The sequence below is a fragment of the Vicia villosa genome, linkage group LG2 (assembly GCF_029867415.1).
Source record: "Vicia villosa cultivar HV-30 ecotype Madison, WI linkage group LG2, Vvil1.0, whole genome shotgun sequence".
Taxonomy (NCBI): Eukaryota; Viridiplantae; Streptophyta; class Magnoliopsida; order Fabales; family Fabaceae; genus Vicia; species Vicia villosa.
The window spans coordinates 50,025,563-50,044,915 of NC_081181.1; positions in this window are offsets into that span (position 1 = coordinate 50,025,563).

The window sequence follows — 19,353 nt, forward strand, 5'->3', positions numbered from 1 at the left end:
CAAGGTATCCTGCCTTTGACCCCGTACCAATGCCGTATGCGGAATTGTTTCCAACATTACTGGCGAAAGGACTCATTTAGACAAGGAGTCCCCCAAATCCTGCAAATGAATCTTCACTTTGGTTCAAGGCAAATCAATATCGTCCCTATCATCAGGGGGCACCAGGTCACAACATTGAGAATTGTTTCCCTTTCAAGATTGACGTTCAAAGATTAGTGAAGATCGGAATGCTATCCTTCAAAGATACTAATCCTAACGTCCAAGCAAATCCTTTACCGCGGCATAAATAAGCTTTAGTAAATCTGATAGACCAACACCCCAACGTCATTCAAATCTACGATATTCGTCAGATAGGGGAGAATCTTGTCAAGATGCATGCTAGACAAGCTGGGTACGGCCATGTACCACCTCACAACTACTTCACATGTGAAATTTGTCCAAAGAATAATCAAGGATGTGTTGTAGTTCAAGCTGCATTACAAGAACAGATAGAATTGGGATGGATTTAACACATCCGAGTTAAAACTGAGTACGACATCAACATGGTTCAAGGATGTCCAGGAGAGTACAAGATCTACAAAGTTGAAGATCTCGAAGGATCGGTAGTAAGGTTCCATAAGACTTTAAATGGACTTGCCTACTTTGGAACGGATTTCCATCCTTACAGTAGATGCAGAATTTGTCGAAGAAATTCACGAGGATGTTTGCGCGTTCGCAACGACATTCAGAAACTGATGGATGATAATACCATTACAGTTCTTGCCAACAGAGAAGATGACGAAGTCTTTACCGTGTCTCCTCAAATTAATCAAGATGAACCAATGCAAGTCAAGTATGACAGCAGGAAGACAGCAATGGCTCCATTAGTCATCTACTTACCAGGTCCTGTACCGTATGAGTCCAACAAGGCTGTACCATACAAGTACAACGCTACATTCATTGAAAATGGTAAGGAAATACCATTATCGTCTGTTGTCAACATTGCTGACGTTAGTCGAGTCACCAGAAGTGGACGAGTCTTCAACAAAACAACAGAAAATGTGGAGAAACCTTCGGAAGAAGCACCACATAAGCAAGACAATCATCCGACCAATGCTGTTCAAGCGAAAGAAAATGATGAGATCTTGAAATTAATCCAGAGGAGTGAATACAACATTGTAAACCAGCTGCTACATACTCCGTCTAGGATATCTGTTCTCTCCCTACTATTGAGTTCTGAAGCTCATAGGGAAGCTCTACAGAAAGTTTTGGAACAAGCTTTCGTAGAACCTGGCGTTACTGTAGGACAATTCAACAACATCGTTGCCAACATTTCCGCAGGAACTAACCTGAGTTTCTGTGATGAAGATCTTCCTGAAGAAGGAGTGGACCATAATCTTCCACTTCACATCTCAGTTGGCTGCATGAATGATATACTCACAGGAGTCCTAATAGACAATGGATCCTCTCTCAACGTCATGCCCAAATCAACATTGTCAAGATTATCCTTCAAAGATTACCCGCTAAGGGACAGTCACGTCATCGTCAAAGCATTTGATGGATCAAGGAAGTCAGTTTTTGGAGAAGTAGATCTTCCCATAACTATTGGACCTCAGACCTTCAAAATCACTTTCCAAGTTATGGATATCCCGGCACAATACAGTTGTTTGCTAGGTCGCCCATGGATTCATGAGGCTGGGGCAATTACTTCAACACTTCATCAGAAACTGAAGTTCATAAGAAATTACAAATTGGTAACCGAATGTGGAGAACGAGCTCTGATCGTCAGCAACCTGTCATCATTCTCTGACATAGAACCAAAAGAAGTCGCTGGAACTAAATTACAAGCACTTTCCTTGGACAAGGAAAAAGGAAAGGAGAAAGCAGCGTCTATTTCTTCCTACAAAGATGCAATCCAAGTTGTAAAGGATGGCACTACTAGTGGTTGGGGGCACATTGAGATTCCTACCAACAACAAAAACAGAACAGGGGTTGGTTTCTTTCCAACATCATCAAAAGTAATTCCAGGGATCGAGGTAGTTCTCCCAATTCAAGAAATTTTCCACAGTGGAGGTTTTCTTCAACCTGTTCAACAAACAGTCAATACCATCGGTACGGAAAACACCGATGAAGAGGAATGGCTATCCTATCTCCACAGAGCAGGATACGTCTCCCTATCAGAATCTGATTCACCTTGCTGTTATCCGACTAAAGGATCTGAAAGCAAGACTCAACCGAGCAGTGACGAATTTACAAACAGCTTCACCACCAGAAGTCATGGTTCATCAGAAGAAGTTCCTTCTATCCCCGAAGAAACCTGGGATACATTAGGAGAACCAAGCGGAAAATTCGACTACATGGTGAAATACTCCGCTCCTAAAAGTTCAAAAATCTCTCTTGAAGACATTGTTCCGACTGGATGGAACATTGATTACGAGTACCTTACTCAGCCAAAAGAGATATATAACCCTTACTATTCATCATCAGCGACTAGTGAAATCATCATTGAGGATTATATCCCCAAGTCACCCACCGAGGCTACGGATTTAGAGTATACATACCTAGTCAATGCCATCTTGAGAGAAGAGCAAGACCAAAATATAGAAGAGGATGATCTCGAAAGTTTCTCCGACAACGAGTCTCTCCATTCAGAAGATTGGAAGTTTCCTCAAAAGAAAGTCCGACATACTCCACTTGGAAATGGGTATGCTCACATCGCTCAGTCTGCTGAAGTAGAAGAAGATCGTCTGAGTGTTGCAAAGACAGTGGTTGGTAAATCAAGACCTATCACAGGCCAGCTTAAGCCTAAGGTGCCAGATTACCTAGTGCACAATGGGGTTCGCCACTATTGGACGGCTGTTGAAGTTTCAACTGTTGTTCGCACTCCTAAGTAGGAACTTTCACCGTTATTTTGTCCTCTCACCATAGCCCAGGGTGAAGAGATGTTTCATAGGGCTTTGCATTTTACTGTTTCTTAGGAAAATGTCCCTCTTTGCTTCGCCCAAAGCAATAGAGTTTTGTTTTATAGGGTCTTTGTTTCAAGAAGTGACTGTCGATAAATAAAAATGTCATTTTGTTCCTTCGTTAGTTTTTCCTTTTCTTTTTTCGGAAATTGGTAATCATAAAGAACACCCTAAAAAAACATCAAAATATTCCATTAACTGCATACACCGAGTCTTCCCTTGTTGTCTAAATAAAAATCATCACACATATGCAGATTAATCATAAAACACCCCGTTGAAACGTGCGATCGTATGACTTCTCCGGGCTTTGGGTTTCCTGTATTCGAGGCAGAGGAAGAAGAAGACGAAGAAATATCAAAGGAAATTTCACGGTTATTTCAACAAAGGGAATAGGCCATTCAGCCACACAATGAGCCTCTAGAGATCATTAACCTTGGTTCCGATGGAAACACAAAAGAGGTTAAGATTGGAGCTTCGCTCAGTTCAGAGATCAGAGAGAGTTTGATACAACTGCTCAAAGAATTCTCAGATGTCTTCGCTTGGTCTTATCAGGATATGCCAGGGTTGGATACCAGTATAGTGGAGCATCACTTGCCATTGAAGCCAGAATGCCCTCCGGTTAAGCAGAAATTGAGGAGAACTCATTTGGAAATGGCCATGAAAATCAAAGAGGAAGTTCAAAAGCAAATCAACGCTGGTTTCCTCGTCACTTCAGAATACCCTCAGTGGTTAGCTAACATTGTTCCCGTTCCTAAGAAAGACGAAAAAGTACGCATGTGCGTCGACTACAGAGATTTGAACAAAACTAGCCCTAAGGATGACTTTCCTTTACCACATATTGACATGTTGGTTGACAGTACAGCAAAATCCAAAGTTTTCTCATTCGTGGACGGATTTTCAGGATACAACCAAATCAAGATGGCACCTGAAGACATGGAGAAAATAGCTTTCATCACCCCTTGGGGCACGTTCTGTTACTGCCTTATGCCTTTTGGACTAAAGAACACAGAGGCAACTTATCAAAGAGCCATGACTACACTTTTCCACGACATGATGTGTAAGGAAGTGGAAGTCTATGTGGATGACATGATTGCCAAATCAGAAAATGAGGAAGATCACATACAGAATCTGACAAAGTTATTTCAACGCTTACGGAAGTTTCAGCTTCGCCTGAATCCCAACAAGTGTACCTTTGGTGTCTACTCAGGAAAACTCCTTGGTTTCATCGTCAGCAAACGAGGAATTAAAGTGGATCCAGACAAAGTCAAGGAAATTCAAGAAATGCCTTCTCCCAGAACCGAGAAACAAGTTAGAGGATTTCTTGGACGTCTGAATTACATCTCGAGATTCATATATCTCATGACTGCAACTTGTGCTCCAATTTTCAAACTTCTACAGAAAAAATAAAGTTGCATCTGGACAGACGATTGTCAGAAAGCGTTCGACAACATTAAGGAATATCTGCTCGAACCACCCATCCTGTCTCCTCCAGTGGAAGGAAGACCTTTGATAATGTACTTAACCGTCTTAGAAGATTCCATGGGTTGTGTCCTTGGACAGCAAGACGAGACAAAAAGAAAAGAGCATGCCATCTACTACCTGAGCAAGAAATTCACTGACTATGAATCCCGCTACTCCATGCTCGAGAAAACCTGTTGTGCTTTGGCCTGGGCTGCCAAGCGTCTCCGCCAGTACATGATTCGGCATACTACTTGGTTGATCTCCCATATGGATCCAATCAAGTACATCTTTGAAAAGCCTGCCTTAACTGGGAGAATTGCCCATTGGCAGATGTTGTTATCAGAATACGACATTGAGTATCACGCTCAGAAAGCCGTGAAAGGAAGCATCCTAGCTGAGCACCTGGCTCACCATCCACTCAATGGTCATGAATTAACCAGTTTTGACTTTCCGGACGAGGACATTATGTACCTCAAGATGAAAGATTACGACGAGCCACTACCAGACGAAGGACCTGAGATAGGATCCTAGTGGGGCTTGATATTTGACGGAGCCGTCAATGCTTATGGACGAGGAATTGGGGAAATCATTGTTACCCCTCGAGGTACCCATATTCCATTTACCGCCAGATTAACTTTCAAGTGCACAAACAATGAGGCCGAATATGAAGCTTGCATCATGGGTCTCGAAGAAGCCGTGGATCTAAGAATCAAACACTTGGATGTATAGGGAGATTCTTCTTTGGTCATCAATCAAATCAAAGGAGAATGGGAAACACGCCAACCTGGGCTAATTCCTTACAAAGACTACGCGAGAAGATTGTTACCATTCTTTGACAGGGTAGATTTTCATCACATTCCTCGTGAAGAAAATAACTTGGATGATGCATTAGCCACACTCTCTTCCATGATTAGGATAAATCATTGGAATGACATTCCTCAGATCGATGTCATGCGCCTGGATAGGCCCGCTCATGTCTTCACAGTAGAAGCAATCATCGACGACAAACCGTGGTATCACGATATCAAGAACTTTCTTCAAAAGCAAGAGTACCCTCTTGGGACATCAAAGAAAGATAGAAAAACTTTGAGAAAGTTAGGTGGCAGATTCTTCCTGAATGAAGATGTTCTGTACAAGAGAAATTTCGACATGGTCCTGCTCAGATGCGTTGACAAGAAAGAAGCAGAAACATTCATGAGAGAAATACATGAAGGTTCCTTTGGTACTCACACCAATGGACACACCATGACAAAGAAAATACTGAGAGCAGGATATTATTGGCTGACGATGGAGTCAGATTGCTACCAGTATGCAAAGAGGTGTCACAAATGTCAGATCTACGCCGATAGAATTCATGTGCCACCATCTCTTCTCAACATACTCTCTTCCCCTTGGCCTACCAAATTCACTCAAAGCTCTCTTTTCTTTCATATAGTTAGTGAGTTACTGTGGACCTCCGTTTTTTCGGGCCATACCTCTGAGCGGGAGAGATACGTGAACTGACTCTTTTTTATCGCTTATGCTTTCGCATTTTTTTGAAAATTCACAGAGTCGCCACCGACCTTTTATTTTATCCAATTAAGGAAAGGTTTATAAAAGAAACAGAAAAAAGACCTTTAAGAAATTCTGGGTAAGGGGGTAGGTTATACAAAGGGAAGGTGTTAGCACCCTTTGTATCCATGGTTATCCATGGGCTCTTAAGTTTGCTTAGCTCACTTGTTTTTCGATTACTTTTCAATTGCTTTAGAATGCTCATATGTGGTTTCAAATACCTTTGTAAATTGAATTTGTAATGATCCTTGTGTGGATGTATACAAAATGTTTGTTTATCTTTCGAAAGATGTTTTGAAAAGAACGTTAACTTTGTAATGATCCGTGTTTGGATGTATACAAAGTATTGTCTTTTTGGAAAGTTTTGTTTTGAAAAACAACAGTGTATGAGAATTTTGTTTGTTTTGATTTGAGCAAGCAAACTAGGAGGTCTACCCTGAGTTGTAAGGTCTTTATCCTTATTTCCTTTAAAAATCTATCCTTTCACCGGATACAAACAAAAGGTTCAATTTTGTACTCGAAACAGTAGAATTTTGACTTTGATTTTGAAAAGAATGAGAAGGGATTACCTTAAGAGGTGCAAGTGTGATTGTGTTTGGATTCAGATATTTTATCTTTGAAGTTAGTGATCTAACGGTTCAATTTTATCTTTGACATACACGCAGTTTATATTTGCTGGAAATTAAAATGCGGAAATGTAAAGTGCGGAAAGTAAATCTACGCTATTACATCGATTGTGCAGGAAATGTAAACTAGCCTATTTACATGAATTTGACATCCTATACACTTATCTAGGAATTTAAATTGCAAGAAAAATAAAAGGCATGTTTTTGGATTTTTTATGATTGATTTTAATTTAAAATTAATGCATAATTAATTAAATTAAAATGAGAAAAAGAATGAAAATAGATTTAAACCTAGAAATTAAGCTTAAAATATGTACAAAATATTTGTCAATTAATTTTAAAACAAAACTAATTTTTTTGGAATTTTTGAAATTGATTTGAAATTGATTTGAAATTGATTAAGCTAATTAATACATAATTATACAAATAATTATACAAATAATTAAAACTTAAAGAGAAAATTATTCAAAATATGTACAAAATTAGTCTATAATATATAAACAATATTTTATATAAAGAACAATTTTTTTTATGATTTTTTGATTGGTTAGAATAATTAAAAAGCAAATATATAAATATATACTAATTAATTATACAAAATAGCCTTAATTTAAATAAAATATTAATATTTTTATGCCTAAAAATAAATAAATATTTTATCAGATTAAAACTAAAAAATAAAATATTTTTGGTATTTTGTGATTGGTTGATTTTAATTAAAATGCAAAATATAGAGATTATTAATTAAAACATGCAGGGGGGTGTATTAAGTGAATCTGAAAAAGAACTGAGTTTAGTTCAAGAGATGCTTTTGGGCCAGAAACCAGGGGTGTAGAAAGCATTTCGTACAAGCCCAGTCCACTTGTTTCTTTTATTTTTTTTTTCTGAATTTAAGTCATGTGGGGTCCACGTTTTAAACCAGAACCAATCATGTTATAACGTTTTGCCACGCATGCCACAGCCTTATTGACCAGCCAATAGGAGCGAGGGAGGAAGCCACGCGTGCAGTCAACCCTGCCCTAGCCTTGCTGACCACCGGAATAGTGTTTTCCGGTTGTCTTCTCCGGCGAGGTGATTTGCCAAACCTGCGAAAACGTTAGTTTAAACACCAAATGAAGACCCTACCCCCCTAAATCGAGGTCTGGGAATCCAATGGTGAGGTTAGTTTGGACTGAAAGTACCTGTATTAAGAGATTCGAAGAGAAACATAAACTCACGGTTGGCAATGGCAACCTATGTTCAGGACGTTAGAACTCTCATGCTAGGGTTCAAACCTGATCAGATGATGATTATAAACTTAACCATAACCATGAGACATGTTAACAACGCATAAAATTTGAATTTGAAATCAATGAAAGTTTACCAAATCGGAGAGTGAGAGAACTCGAGTTTCAGGCCTCTATGAACTTGGTTATGGATCTGAACTTACTCAAATAAGTTCCAGGAAGTGATCTATGGACTTAGTTTGCTTTGAAACTAGCTGCAAATTTAAATTCGAATTTTGAAGTTTCTTTGATTATTTTTGAAAATATGAAGTGATTCTATGTTATGCCTTGCTCTAATTTCGTGTGTGTTACATTGATGAAGTATGCTAGCCTATTTATAAGCCATGGAGTGCTTAAAAACTAAGCTAAAAGCATTGATGAGCTTTGTTGAAACTTTGATTTTTAAATATTAAAAATCTTTGAAAACTTGACCAAGTCTTGCTCTTCTTTACTTCTCTTGCCTTGTACTTCATTTGGCTGCAGAAAATTGAAGATTCCTTGATGAGTCATGCTTAGATTGTAAGCTACATATTATCCTTCCATTTTCCTTTTTAAATTTAATCTTATATGTGATAAAATTAAATCAAAAATGGATAAAAATGATGTGGGCTTTGTCTTGGTCGTGGGAGGCCCATAATATTATGGAAATGATGTTTGAACCATGAAAACTTGGCCCCATTTGGAAAAAATACATTTTTGAGCAATGTTGATTTCATGCATTTTCCCAAAATTTAGCCAACTTCAACAAGGTGTAAATCCCTCAATTTTTGTCATATGAAGGAGATCTTGCACTTTTTGGAAACCTCAAAGAGTCCTCTAACCAATGTCTTTGGTCTCATGTCAAAAATGATTTTTTATGCTCCTTGTGTGTCCTTTTGAAAAAAGTGTCTTTTTGTTGACTTTGAAAATGACCTGTAATGTCTTTGGTCATATTTTTCATATGGTGAATGCAATGACCATGGGATCAATTGCATTTGAAAGATAATTGAATTTCCTTCAAAATGAGCTTTGGTTTGAATTTTTTGGATGAAGGATGAGAGAGTTATGACCAGTCAAAGTTGAGTTGACTTTTCAGGCAAAAACCTTAATTTTGAATCTTAGGGTTTTGTTGATTTTTGATCTTTCCTTGATGAATTATGATCATCCAATGATCAAATGATGAATCCTTTGACAAAATATGGACTTTGACAAAAAAATTCATTTTTGACTGTCTGTTGACTTTTTGGTCAAACGGGTCGTCTGTTGACTGTTTGAGCTGCTGACGGTGCGTCTGAGTGAATTGAAGTTTGAAAATTTGTATGATGGTACTTTGAGATATATGGATGTGCATGAAATCCATTTGAGGTCTCAAAAGCTTGTTTCTCCTGTAAAAACAAGAAAACCCTAGTCAGGGACTATTTGTGTAGGAGACAGTTAAGCGTACCTGATTTTTGTGCAGTGTTGAGTCTCTACTAATCGCGTGATATTCAGAAGACTTCTAGAACAAAAATCTTGGAATTTTGAATTGTAAAATATTGATTTGATTGATGGTACAAAACACTGAGAATTGTACTGCCAGCAGTTTGGCTGTCAACTGACTGTTCAGGTATTGACGTAGCAGTTAGAGTGAAAAATCAACAGTCAAAGTTAATTTTCTTTTTTTTTGTTTTTGTTTTATGTGAAAGATTAAAGTTTATTTACATGACTTGTTAAAAAAAACACAGACATAATAAATAACTAATATTTACTGTACGCGAGCAAAATTACCGATAATAACCCTCAAAATCATTTAATGCACAGAAAAGTGAATATTTGACTGGCAGAAAACACATAAAATATTATCTGAGTAATTAAGCAATATTATGACAAATAGTACAACATTTAATACTGACAGTACAAATATTACATACTATATTGAACAGTACGACGAATAAACGGTACATTTAAGAAATAAGAAATACGGCAAATTTTAAGAATGACGATTGATAACCCATGCTACAAATAGTAACATGTAGATGATTGGGAGCATAAGCATCCCAGGTCCACAGTGTTCCGGACTATGTAGACAGAAGAAAGACATGATCACCGTAGCAATGGTGATGACCATAAGAAAACACGTTTCCCACCGCTTTGCCATTTTGTCGGGGAAGAAGAAAGGATGGATTATGAAGTAGAAATTTGAGAGATGAATTAGAATTTGATGTGAGATTTTTATGAGAAAATGAGAGGTATTTATAGAATGGAAAGAAGGATAGAGACGTTGGGGAATGATGTGATTCCGTACAAAAGGAAAATTTGAGTGGAAGTAAGATTTGAAAGAAAGTGGAGATAGTGTTGGGAAAAAGAGAGATTTGATTTTTTGAAAAAGAGATTTGAAAAGATTTTTGAAAATAATGGAATATAGTACAAAAATTAGTGGGAAACAAAAGATAATAATAATCTGCTTGTTACCAGTACAGTCTGAGTTTCCTGATTCTGCGCCTGCAAAAAGATTTAACTCTGTACCAATTGTGTCAGTACTATTTATCTGTAAATAAATAAATAGCATGTGTGAAGTAATAAACAGTATTTGGCGTTTGCGTAAGAATAAATTCAACTGCAAGCCAAATTACTGTATAAGAAAAATTCTAAAAACTAAGTATTTCATATGTCAGGATATTTGTTGAAATAAAAATCCATGATTATATGAGACTCTTAATTTTCAGATTGGAGTTTTCTTGAAAAAAGATGCGGGCAAATTTTGGGGTATAACAGTTACATCTTGAACCTCACTAACTTTGAGCTAAACCATCATCCATCTCTCTTTTTCTTCAATTGTTGCTAGATCAAGACTTGTGTTGGTGTGTTCTTGAAGTGGATCCAAGTTTGTGCAAGATTTGGTAAATTTCTCCATCCTTTTTCATCTTTCACAATGTGATTCTTTTGTGCTTGTGTGTGATGCATCTTTGATGCTATATTGGTGACATTTTGTGAAGATTTGATGGAAAATTCATGCACATTGATATATGAGATCATAAGGTGTTTGTGTTTTTGCTTAAACAAGGTTTTATGCTTCCTAATGCTGTTTTATTGAAAACTGCGCGCAGGAAATCGATTTCCTACAGAGGGAAATCGATTTCCACTCTGTTTTTTGTGCCAAATTTGAAGTCTGCAGGCAGGAAATTGATTTCCTACATAGGGAAATCGATTTCCAGTGAGGCAGAATGCTTTTTTTTTGCTTTTTTATGCTTGTTTTGCCTTCCTTCTTCCTCTACTTCATTAATATCATTGGATCTAGGATGTTGATAGGCTTGAAAAGGATAAATCCATAATATTAGATGAATGATATTAATGATAGTGTGAGTGATTTTATTTCATGCATTTTTTCTTCTTCTTCTTCTTCTTCCTATTTTTCTTTTGATCGGTGAAAGTCTTAATACCTTGAGAAGTCTTATGGATTCTTGGTAAAGACTATATCGCTACCTATTTTCTTTTCGTGCGGTATTGCTTTCGGAGAGTAATCTATATATCGCTTCTCTTGCATGCATTAGCACATAAAGTTTTGACCGGCCTCGTTGTAGGGTGATTTCTACATAAATCACTTGGCGATCTGCTTAACATAGCGCAATATTTCGTGTCCCAAATAAAAAAGATCAACCATGGAAGATAATTGTATGCGGTTGATTTAAGACTTATGGAAGTTTATCGTGTAGTCGCTATGATTTTATCAGATGTGTTGATGGTTTGTTCATCAGGATGAATCCATTGATTATATCTTGATGAAGGATTTGAAAGTCTTTGTGTTGACTGTTTCGGAACCGTCCAAGGTTACCGCTTTAAGTCTAGGAGGATGATTGCTACAGAACTTGTCCAAAGTTTTTCCGCTTTAGATTTTGACAGTTGATCATTGTGGAACCGCCTGAGGTATCAGCTTTAGATCTTTGATGTTAGACCATTCTTGAACCGTCTGAGGTATCGACTTTAGATCTGCAATGTTAGATCGTTCTGGAACCGTCTGAGGTACCAACTTTAGATCTGTGATGCTAGATCGTTCTGGAACCGTCTGAGGTATCAACTTAGATCTGCAATGTTAGATCATTCTGGAACCGTCAGAGGTATCAACTTTAGATCTGTGATGCTTGTTTCTGAGTTGATAGGTGATCAGAATGAATCTTCGGCTTGATTATATCTGAGAGAATCGTTCATGGAACTCAGGTGAACACTGCATGTGATTGAGAACATCTTTGTTGAAGATATCCGTCTACCTGAAAAATCAAGTTAGTGATATGCAATGTAATGTGAGATATTCTCGAGCTAAAGGAGAAATATGCATGTTATGTTGTGTATGAATATGTGTATGAATATGCGCATGATGCATGATGTATGATGTATGAATGTGTGATGTATGAATGTGTGAATGTGTGATGTATGAATGTGATGTCAAGCTTCTATTTGGGAAAATAAATTTCCGTCAGTCATCTGAATATGACTATATTGTGATTGTTGATGATCTTTTGTCTTGTTTGAGTACCCTCGGCTGGGGAAATTCTTTGAGAACCATGGTACTCTGTTGAAGGATCTTTGACTATCACTTGGGAATGAAAGGTAGCTGGAAGTTCTGATGCCCTTTCAAATGGGAATGAGGAAGATGCATAATCCTCCGATGCACTATCTGACCAAGTTCGGGTGCGGGGATCACACCTTCTGAAGATAGTAATCTGGAACAACCCTGCTGGGGGATAAGACTTCTTTTGAAGAGAAAATCTTTTTGAGGAATTTGCTGAGAAATGCGCTTCTCTTGGGGATTTTCTTCTGATGGGATGATGTCCAGATAATTGGGACATTACCTGAATGCTTTTCCTGTTTTTCCTGGTAAACATCAATCATATTCAAATGCACATGTTCATTCAAAATTATCATTGGGACGTTTACGTATTCAAAACAGAAAAAGTGAAAATAGTTATTTTTGAGCCTAAGCTGCATTGATTTTTGAAAAAGAGCCATGATAGGCTGATTAGCACAGGGAGACAACAATCCTAGAAGTAGGAAATTGTCAGAAAGCTTTGGAAAATATTTATGAAGATAAATAGCTATGTGAAAATGATCCAGTCAAGTTTCAATTCTGCTATTGCCAATCTGTCTTCGAGCATCTCATCCCTCACTTGTTGGAAGAAAGTGATTGGACTGATCGGTGTCTTTGAGGTGTTGAATCTTGATGGTGAGTAGGCAGCTGAACGGAACATAGTTGTATGCTTCATTCCCTAACTTTTGCCTAGGCTGCCCTTTCAGGTTTTCAGCCTACCGGGATAATATTTGTTTAGCCTCTAATTTTTGCCTGGACCGCCCTTTCGGGTTTTCAATCCACCGAGACGCTCATTTTTTGCCTAAGTTGCCCTTTCAGGTTGTCAACTTAGCGAGCTGTTTTTTTTTTGTTTTTTTTTTAAGCGAAGTATTTTTTGACTATGTCAGCATTCACAGGGTGTGGGAAATCCTCACCATCCATGGTGGTAAGCAACATGGCGCCGCCGGAGAATATTTTCTTGATTATGAATGGTCCCTCGTAGGTGGGAGTCCATTTGCCTCTGGGATCACCTTGTGGTAAGATGATGCGTTTGACAACCAAGCCACCAGTTTGGTATGCTTGACTTTTGACTTTTTTGTTGAAGGCTTTGATCATACGCTTTTGGTATAGCTGACCATGACAAATAGCTGCGAGCCTTTTTTCATCAATCAAGTTTATCTGGTCCAACCGTGTTTGAATCCAATCGTCTTCGTCTAGATTGGCTTCTTTCATAATCCTTAGGGAAGGAATCTGAATTTCAATTGGAAGAACTGCCTCCATACCATAGACTAAGGAAAATGGAGTTGCCCCTGTTGAAGTACGCGCAGATGTGCGATAACCATGAAGAGCAAAAGGTAACATCTCATGCCAGTCTTTGTAGGTTACTGTCACTTTTTGTATGATTTTCTTGATGTTCTTGTTGGCAGCTTCCACCGCGCCGTTCATCATTGGTCGATATGGAGAAGAATTATGATGTTTGATCTTGAACTGTGTGCAAAGTTCAGTAATCATTCTGTTGTTTAGATTTGTGCCATTGTCCGTGATAATCCGTTCAGGGATGCCGTACCGACAAATGAGATTGTATTTGATGAACCGGGCCACCACATTCTTGGTAACAGAAGCAAATGAAGCTGCTTCTACCCACTTTGTAAAGTAGTCAATAGCGACCAGGATAAAGCGATGTCCGTTGGAGGCAGTAGGTTTGATTTCTCCAATCATATCAATACCCCACATTGCAAAAGGCCAAGGAGCCGTCAGGACGCTTAATGGAACTGGAGGTACATGTACTTTGTCAGCGTATATCTGGCATTTGTGACATGTTCGGGAGTGATGATGGCAGTCTGTTTCCATGGTAGACCAGTAATAACCCGCTCTCAGGATCTTTTTAGCCATTGTATGTCCACTGGAATGAGTACCGAAGGCACCATTGTGTATTTCTTCCATGATCTGTTTTGCTTCCTTCTTGTTTACACAGCGAAGTAAAGTCGAGTCATGGTTGCGTTTGTATAAGGTTCCATTGCTTAGAAAGAATTTGGCAGCAAATCTCCTTAGAAACTTTCTGTCGTTAATGGATGCCCCTTCAGGGTACTCCTGAGCTTCGAGATATCTTTTTACTTCATGGAACCATGGTTTTTCCTCGGTTCCTTCGGCATTGATCTCATTGCAATATGATGGTTCATCTTGCCTGTAAATGGTGATCATAGGCGCCTCGTTGTCCCACCTGACTTTGAACATGGATGACATGGTAGCTAAAGCATCAGCTAGTTGATTTTCCTCGCGTGGGATGTGTTCGAAAGTGATTTCTTCGAAGTAAGGAATCAAACTCAGCACATATTCTTTGTAAGGAATTAGATTCGGGTGCTTCGTGTCCCATTCCCCTTTGACTTGGTAGATCACCAAGGCCGAGTCTCCGTAGACTTCCAGGAATTTGATTCTTAGATCGATTGCAGCTTTAAGACCCAGAATACATGCTTCGTATTCGGCTATATTGTTAGTGCAATTGAAGCATAACCTGGCAGTGAATGGTGTATGACCTCCTGCGGGGGAAATGATCACAGCTCCGATGCCATTGCCAAGTGCATTAGAAGCTCCGTCAAAAACCATAGTCCACCGGGATCCTGGCTCGGGTCCTTCTTCTGGTCCTGGTTGTTTGTAGTCATTGACTAGCATAATGTCTTCGTCTGGGAAGTCAAAGTTCAATGCTTGATAATCATCCACTGCTTGATGAGCCAGATGATCAGCTACCACACTTCCTTTGATTGCTTTTTGTGAAGTGTATTGAATGTCATATTCTGTTAAGATCATTTGCCATCTCGCTATTCTTCCAGAGAGAGCAGGTTTTTCGAACACGTATTTGATGGGATCCATCTTGGAGATTAGGAAAGTGGTGTGATTTAGCATGTACTGTCTTAGTCGGCGAGCCGCCCAAGTTAAGGCACAACAAGTTTTTTCGAGTAGTGAGTATCTTGTTTCACAATCAGTAAACTTTTTACTAAGATAGTAGATTGCGTGCTCCTTTCGGCCGGATTCGTCATGTTGTCCTAGTACACACCCCATTGAGTCTTCTAACACAATTAGGTACATTATCAGAGGTCTGCCTTCCACAGGTGGCAACAAGATTGGAGGTTTTTAGAGATATTCTTTGATTTTGTCAAAGGCTAACTGGCATTTGTCATTCCACCTTTCCACTTGATCTTTCTTCAACAGTTTGAAGATCGGCACACAAGTAGTAGTCATGTGGGCAATAAATCGGGCGATGTAATTTAGACGTCCCAAGAATCCTCTGACTTGTTTCTCGGTACGAGGTATAGGCATTTCTTGAATGGCTTTAACCTTGGCGGGATCAACCTCAATACCTTTGCTGCTGACGATGAAACCTAAGAGTTTGCCGGATCTTACTCCAAAGGTACACTTATTTGGGTTCAGTCGCAACTTGTATTTCTTGAGTCTGTCAAACAACTTGTGTAAATGACCCAGATGTTCTTCCTCGGTGTTGGATTTTGCAATCATGTCATCGACATACACCTCTATTTCTTGATGAATCATATCATGAAATAGCGCTACCATTGCACGTTGATAGGTTGCTCCTGCGTTTTTCAGACCAAAGGGCATTACTTTGTAACAAAAGGTTCCCCAGGGTGTTGTGAAGGTTGTTTTTTCCATGTCTTCGGGTGCCATCTTGATTTGATTGTACCCTGAGAATCCGTCCATAAAGGAGAATACCTTGCATTGTGCGGTATTGTCAACCAGTACATCGATGTGTGGTAAAGGGAAATCATCTTTGGGGCTTGCCCGGTTCAGATCTCTGTAGTCCACGCACATTCTGACTTTCCCGTCTTTTTTAGGTACAGGCACGATGTTAGCTATCCAAGGAGGATAACTTACAACTTTTAGGAATCCGGCATTGAACTGTTTTTCAACCTCGTCTTTGATATTTTTTTGACATATCAGGCCTACTCCTTCGTAGTTTCTGTTTGACTGGAGTGCTACCTTCTTTGATTGGCAGGCGATGAACTACAATGTCCGTGTCAAGGCCTGGCATATCTTCATAGGACCAGGCGAATATCTCAACGTAGTCTCGCAGCATCTGAATCAGTCTTTGCTTGATGTTGTGTTCTAAATCAGCCCCTATTTTGACTTCTTTCTTTTCTTCGTTGCTGCCCAAGTTGATGACCTCAATTGGCTCCTCGTGAGGCTGTATGGCCTTGTCTTCTTGTTCTAGCAGCCTTGCAATTTCTCTTGGCACTTCACAATCTTCCTCACTTTCGTCCTCAGTTTGGTAGATCGGACTTTCAAAGTCATGACGGGCAATAGCAGAATCGTTGTTGACTGGATCCATAGTGTATGTGAATCTGCATGTTAGTTATGTGTGTGTGAAGAAAAAACATAGCTATTTGAAAGCGAAGAAAGAAAGAAAAAGGATCACAAAATTTTAAATATGCAAGTGTCCCATGATTTTATTGAATGCACATGATCATGATATGATAAGCCCTTATAGAAGGACCAGTGTGCTAAGGCACACGGCTTTCAAGCTCATGGTTCGATTATTCAGGAACCATTTTTATCTTTGCACAATATACACAAAGAAAACAGGAAATGGCATTTACTCCTGGTCAAAGGAGATCACATCCTCAGCTTTCCAGTTGTTCAATCCACTGTTGTGAGCAGGGAGTACCCAGCTGTTCCAGTTGCAGTTGTCTTCTTCATCTTCCACAGCATTGATTTCATTAGTGGGAAAATGAGCCGGTGATCCTTCGGGATAAGGGATATACTCTGCTGGATACGAGAGCCCAGGCTGAGATATCTCTGTTGGCTGAGCGAGATGCTCGATAAGGCCGTCCCATGCAGTCGGGATGATGTTTTGAATAGAGACTTGTGCATCCTGATGAGGAGTGTATTCTGACAGAAAGCAACCTTCGTTATTTGGTATTTCCCCGGCTTCTTCAAAAGTGAAATTGTCATCGTAATGTTCATCCCATCCAGTTGGGACAATGTCCTTCATAGCAATTTGTGAGCTTGGAGGAGCGGAATATTTCACCATATAGTCATATTTGCCGCTGGGTTCTCCTAGCGTGTCCCATACTTCTTTGGGTGTATTTTGATATTGCTCAGTGACGGGACTTGTGAAACTTTTGTCCTTTTCAATTTGATCACCCCATCCAGTCAGGGTAATGTCTTCCATAGCAATATAAGAATTCTGAGGTGCGGTATACTGATAATTATACCCGTCACTTGGTTCTCCCACAGCATCCCACATTCCCATGGAAATGGGTGGAATCTCATCTGGATATGGCTGAATGATATGGTTCAAGAACACTCCTTCATCTTCAATAGCGTTTACTTCTTGGCTGACGAAGTGTGACATTAATCCTCCAGAACGAGGACTTTGATATTCTTTTGATTTCCACTATCATAGCCCAGGCCTAGCTTGTCAGACTTGTAGGGTATATCGGGAAGCTGTCCCCATACTGTGCAATCACCCTGTTCAATCATGGCTTTGGCATCTTTGAGAGAAGCCATAGTTGTAGTTGGAGTAGCAGGAATATGCTTGGTGGTAGAGACATCTGAGGAGACCACCTCAAATGATTGGCATGGAGTTTCGATGAATTCGTCCTCCAACTCGACATATTTGGAATTGCTTAGGTGACTAACCACATATTCCTCTTCGCCATAGACTGTGACAATCTTTCCTTTTACTGGATATTTTAACTTCTGATGCATGGTAGAAGTTACAGCGTTTGCCCCATGTATCCAAGGGAGTCCAAGTAAACAGGAGTAGGCTGGGTGAATTTCCATTACGTAAAAGATAGAATCAAAGATCTGAGAACCCACTCTGATTGGGAGATTCACTTTTCCGTATACCGTTCTTGTTGACCCGTCAAAGGCTCTTACCACAACATCGCTTGGTTGTAACATAATTCCTTTGAAGTCAAGCTTTTCTAGTACTGTTTTCGGTAACACGTTCAAAGAAGAACCGTTATCTACTAGCACATGAGATAGAGTGGTGCCATTACATTCAATGGAGATATGTAAGGCTTTGTTGTGATTTTTTCCAGCAGGGGTTAGATCCACATCAGAGAAACCGAGACCATTGTTCACGGTTAGATTGGCAACACAATTCTCAAATTGGTCGACTGAGATCTCTTGAGGCACATGCGCAGCTTTAAGGAACTTCATCAGAGCTTTGGCATGAGCTTCTGAATATTTTAGCAGAGATAGCATTGAGATTTTTGAAGCGGTGTGCCCTAGTTGCTCAACAATATTGTAATCACTCTTGCAGATGATTTTCAATATTTCCACCATTTCTTGCTTTGATGGATCCTCAGCAGTGATCTCCACCGGGGTTTGAACTTGTTCAACTTGTGGCTCTTTGCCTCGAGCGTTGTCATCTTGATTAGGAACTGGGACTCGGACTGGACCAGCAGCAACATTTGGAGAAATTTCTGGTGAAAAGATTCTTCCACTTCTCGTGATCTTGCTGGTACCCACAATATTACCCACAGTTGGAGTAGTTAACTTTGCGGTCTCTTCAGTCGAGGTACCCTGCTTAACTCCATGAACGTAAACATTAGTGTCGTATCCCCATGGGACAGCTTTGTCTGAGGAGTATGGAAATGGAGTTGGACTAGCCATGACTACTGATTCCACTTTGAGTGTAGCAGAAATTTTGAATGGAGCCTTGGCAGAGATTTTGAATGGTAAGCTGGAGATCACTGAGGCATCCTCTATTCTCATCCCGTTTGCAAAGACTTCGCACAGCACGTCCATAGAAGGGAGCCTCTCAAACATAATGATACGGCGATCCATCCATTTTTGAATTCCCATCCTCAGATTTTCACAACCATTGGGCAGGCAGGAGCAGTAAAAGCAGTCGGGGTCACATCCTGGGAAGTAACCAGCTCGGATTAGCTTTCCTTTGACTTCGCAGAGTGGAGTTGATAATTCGTTCACATCATAGATGTAAACAGTGTCCAGGATAGCGTTAATAG